Here is a 5,000-nt window from a genome sequence, read left to right on the forward strand (position 1 = left end):
CTCCCTTACGTGACCTTGGGTCTGGCCAAGGAGTGGAGGGTCCGCGGGTTATGCTCCCGACACTAGAGATTAATGTTCCATATATGGGAGAGTTATGATCTTTTGTGTTCTTGTGAAGTGTTGTGGGGGCTAGTGTGTACATGGGTGTACACCTTCCTGCACCCACCTTCCTCCCACACCCCCTCCCCACACCCCCTCCCCACACCCCCTCACCACACCCCCTCCCCACTCCCCCTCCCCATACCCCCTCCCCACACCCCCTCCCCACACCCCCTCCCCACACCCCCTCCCCACACCCCCTCCCCACACCCCCTCCCCACACCCCCTCCCCACACTCACAAAGGGACTATTGTCTGAAGACAATGACAAGAGAGAAGTAGGGAACAGTAAGTCTCTGTTCTTGATTAACAACTGGTGTAAGGTAGGCTTTGTGTGGGTGTAAGGTAGGCTTTGTGTGGGTGTAAGGTAGGCTTTGTGTGGGTATAAGGGAGGTGTTTGTGTGGGTGTAAGGTAGGCTTTGTGTGGGTATAAGGGAGGTGTTTGTGTGGGTGTAAGGTAGGCTTTGTGTGGGTATAAGGGAGGTGTTTGTGTGGGTGTAAGGTAGGCTTTGTGTGGGTATAAGGTAGGCTTTGTGTGGGTGTAAGGTAGGCTTTGTGTGGGTGTAAGGTAGGCTTTGTGTGGGTGTAAGGTAGGCTTTGTGTGGGTATAAGGTAGGCTTTGTGTGGGTGTAAGGTAGGCTTTGTGTGGGTATAAGGGAGGTGTTTGTGTGGGTGTAAGGTAGGCTTTGTGTGGGTGTAAGGTAGGCTTTGTGTGGGTATAAGGTAGGCTTTGTGTGGGTGTAAGGTAGGCTTTGTGTGGGTGTAAGGTAGGCTTTGTGTGGGTATAAGGGAGGTGTTTGTGTGGGTGTAAGGGAGGCTTTGTGTGGGTGTAAGGTAGGCTTTGTGTGGGTGTAAGGTAGGCTTTGTGTGGGTGTAAGGTAGGCTTTGTGTGGGTGTAAGGTAGGCTTTGTGTGGGTGTAAGGTAGGCTTTGTGTGGGTGTAAGGTAGGGTTTGTGTGGGTGTAAGGTAGGCTTTGTGTGGGTGTAAGGTAGGCTTTGTGTGGGTGTAAGGTAGGCTTTGTGTGGGTGTAAGGTAGGCTTTGTGTGGGTGTAAGGTAGGCTTTGTGTGGGTGTAAGGTAGGCTTTGTGTGGGTGTAAGGTAGGCTTTGTGTGGGTGTAAGGTAGGGTTTGTGTGGGTGTAAGGTAGGCTTTGTGTGGGTGTAAGGTAGGCTTTGTGTGGGTGTAAGGTAGGCTTTGTGTGGGTATAAGGTAGGCTTTGTGTGGGTATAAGGTAGGCTTTGTGTGGGTATAAGGTAGGCTTTGTGTGGGTATAAGGGAGGTGTTTGTGTGGGTGTAAGGTAGGCTTTGTGTGGGTGTAAGGTAGGCTTTGTGTGGGTATAAGGGAGGTGTTTGTGTGGGTGTAAGGTAGGCTTTGTGTGGGTGTAAGGTAGGCTTTGTGTGGGTATAAGGTAGGCTTTGTGTGGGTGTAAGGTAGGCTTTGTGTGGGTGTAAGGTAGGCTTTGTGTGGGTATAAGGGAGGTGTTTGTGTGGGTGTAAGGTAGGCTTTGTGTGGGTGTAAGGTAGGCTTTGTGTGGGTGTAAGGGAGGCTTTGTGTGGGTGTAAGGTAGGCTTTGTGTGAGTGTAAGGTAGGCTTTGTGTGGGTGTAAGGTAGGCTTTGTGTGGGTGTAAGGTAGGCTTTGTGTGGGTGTAAGGGAGGCTTTGTGTGGGTGTAAGGTAGGCTTTGTGTGGGTGTAAGGTAGGCTTTGTGTGGGTGTAAGGTAGGCTTTGTGTGGGTGTAAGGTAGGCTTTGTGTGGGTGTAAGGGAGGCTTTGTGTGGGTGTAAGGTAGGCTTTGTGTGGGTGTAAGGTAGGCTTTGTGTGGGTGTAAGGTAGGCTTTGTGTGGGTGTAAGGTAGGCTTTGTGTGGGTGTAAGGTAGGCTTTGTGTGGGTGTAAGGTAGGCTTTTTGTGGGTGTAAGGTAGGCATTGTGTGGGTGTAAGGTTGGCTTTGTGTGGGTGTAAGGTAGGCTTTGTGTGGGTGTAAGGTTGGCTTTGTGTGGGTGTAAGGTAGGCTTTGTGTGGGTGTAAGGTAGGCTTTGTGTGGGTGTAAGGTAGGCTTTGTGTGGGTATAAAGTAGGCTTTGTGTGGGTGTAAGGTAGGCCTTGTGTGGGTATAAGGTAGGCTTTGTGTGGGTATAAGGGGGGAGTTTGTGTGGGTGTAAGGGAGGCCTTGTGTGGGTATAAGGTAGGCCTTGTGTGGGTATAAGGTAGGCTTTGTGTGGGTATAAGGTAGGCTTTGTGTGGGTATAAGGTAGGCTTTGTGTGGGTATAAGGTAGGCTTTGTGTGGGTATAAGGTAGGCTTTGTGTGGGTATAAGGTAGGCTTTGTGTGGGTATAAGGTAGGCTTTGTGTGGGTGTAAGGGGGGAGTTTGTGGGGGTATGAGGGAGGAGTTTGTGTGGGTATGAGGGAGGAGTTTGTGTGGGTATGAGGGAGGAGTTTGTGTGGGTATGAGAGAGGAGTTTGTGTGGGTATGAGGGAGGAGTTTGTGTGCGTACTGAGGATAGGTCTGTGTCGGTGTGGGCACTAAGGATAGGTCTGTGTCTGTGTGGGTACTAAGGATAGGGCTGTGTCTGTGTGGGTACAAAGGATAGAGCTGTGTGGGTACTAAGGATAGGGCTGTATGGGTATTAAGAGCAGGTCTGTGTGGGTACTAAGGATAGAGCTGTGTGGGTACTTAGGATAGGATCTAACTACCCTTGTAACCAGCAGTAAACAACCTGGACATTAACAACACCTTCAAAGACCATTAACAAGGCCATTACAGCTCCTATACAATGGCACTTCCAAAATCCCACGAATTCTTTGGCGAGGTCCAGTACCACGCCTGGAAAGGTCCTTCAGAACAAGTCAGGGATCTGGAAAATCGTCCAGGATGCTCCACACAAAGGCAGGAACCCCTATTTTTTTCCAGGACGATTTTGAAGTGTTACAGATTTGTTCTTCAAGTTCTTCCAGCACGTTGCTGGAAGCTGTTGGTCGCAACATGAAGGAAAGTAATTCAGAGCTGTCTGGCTCTGTTGATGGTTGTAGAGCTTTCTGGCTCTGTTGATGGTTGTAGAGCTATGGCTCTGTTGATGGTTGTAGAGCTATGGCTCTGTTGATGGTTGTAGAGCTATGGCTCTGTTGATGGTTGTAGAGCTGTCTGGCTCTGTTGATGGTTGTAGACCTGTCTGGCTCTGTTGATGGGTGTAGAGCTATGGCTCTGTTGATGGTTGTAGAGCTATGGCTCTGTTGATGGTTGTAGAGCTATGGCTCTGTTGATGGTTGTAGAGCTGTCTGGCTCTGTTGATGGTTGTAGAGCTTTCTGGCTCTGTTGATGGTTGTAGAGCTTTCTGGCTCTGTTGATGGGTGTAGAGCTATGGCTCTGTTGATGGTTGTAGAGCTGTCTGGCTCTGTTGATGGTTGTAGAGCTTTCTGGCTCTGTTGATGGTTGTAGAGCTTTCTGGCTCTGTTGATGGGTGTAGAGCTATGGCTCTGTTGATGGTTGTAGAGCTGTCTGGCTCTGTTGATGGTTGTAGAGCTGTCTGGCTCTGTTGATGGTTGTAGAGCTTTCTGGCTCTGTTGATGGTTGTAGAGCTTTCTGGCTCTGTTGATGGTTGTAGAGCTGTTTGGCTCTGTTGATGGTTGTAGAGCTGTCTGGCTCTGTTGATGGTTGTAGAGCTATGGCTCTGTTGATGGTTGTAGAGTTGTCTGGCTCTGTTGATGGGTGTAGAGCTATGGCTCTGTTGATGGTTGTAGAGCTGTCTGGCTCTGTTGATGGTTGTAGAGCTATGGCTCTGTTGATGGTTGTAGAGCTGTTTGGCTCTGTTGATGGTTGTAGAGCTGTCTGGCTCTGTTGATGGTTGTAGAGCTGTCTGGCTCTGTTGATGGTTGTAGAGCTATGGCTCTGTTGATGGTTGTAGAGTTGTCTGGCTCTGTTGATGGGTGTAGAGCTATGGCTCTGTTGATGGTTGTAGAGCTGTCTGGCTCTGTTGATGGTTGTAGAACTGTCTGGCTCTGTTGATGGTTGTAGAGCTGTCTGGCTCTGTTGATGGTTGTAGAGTTGTCTGGCTCTGTTGATGGGTGTAGAGCTATGGCTCTGTTGATGGTTGTAGAGCTGTCTGGCTCTGTTAATGGTTGTGGAGCTGTCTGGCTCTGTTGATGGTTGTAGAGCTGTCTGGCTCTGTTAATGGTTGTAGAGCTGTCTGGCTCTGTTAATGGTTGTGGAGCTGTCTGGCTCTGTTAATGGTTGTAGAGCTGTCTGGCTCTGTTGATGGTTGTAGAACTGTCTGGCTCTGTTGATTTTTGTAGAGCTGTCTGGCTCTGTTGATGGTTGTAGAGTTGTCTGGCTCTGTTGATGGGTGTAGAGCTATGGCTCTGTTGATGGTTGTAGAGCTGTCTGGCTCTGTTGATGGTTGTAGAGCTATGGCTCTGTTGATGGTTGTAGAGCTGTCTGGCTCTGTTAATGGTTGTGGAGCTGTCTGGCTGTGTTGATGGTTGTAGAGCTGTCTGGCTCTGTTGATGGTTGTAGAGCTGTCTGGCTTTGTTGATGGTTGTAGAGTTGTCTGGCTTTGTTGATGGTTGTAGAGCTGTCTGGTTCTGTTAATGGTTGTAGAGCTGTCTGGCTCTGTTGATGGTTGTAGAGCTGTCTGGCTCTGTTGATGGTTGTAGAGCTTTCTGGCTCTGTTGATGGGTGTAGAGCTATGGCTCTGTTGATGGTTGTAGAGCTGTCTGGCTCTGTTAATGGTTGTGGAGCTGTCTGGCTCTGTTAATGGTTGTAGAGCTCCCTGGCTCTGTTAATGGATGTAGAGCTGTCTGGCTCTGTTAATGGATGTAGAGCTGTCTGGCTCTGTTAATGGTTGTGGAGTTGTCTGGCTCTGTTAATGGTTGTAGAGCTGTCTGGCTCTGTTGATAGTTGTAGAGCTGT

The 5,000-nt window shown here is 49.3% G+C and overlaps 1 protein-coding gene across 5 annotated transcripts in view; it reads left to right on the forward strand.

Annotated features, from left to right (window-relative positions):
- Positions 1-5,000, forward strand: part of LOC123775176 (chondroadherin) — a 277,038-nt gene that overhangs the window by 75,322 nt on the left and 196,716 nt on the right. The gene's annotated exons all lie outside the window — the stretch shown is intronic.

The sequence above is a fragment of the Procambarus clarkii genome, chromosome 92 (genome assembly GCF_040958095.1).
Source record: "Procambarus clarkii isolate CNS0578487 chromosome 92, FALCON_Pclarkii_2.0, whole genome shotgun sequence".
Lineage (NCBI taxonomy): Eukaryota > Metazoa > Arthropoda > Malacostraca > Decapoda > Cambaridae > Procambarus > Procambarus clarkii.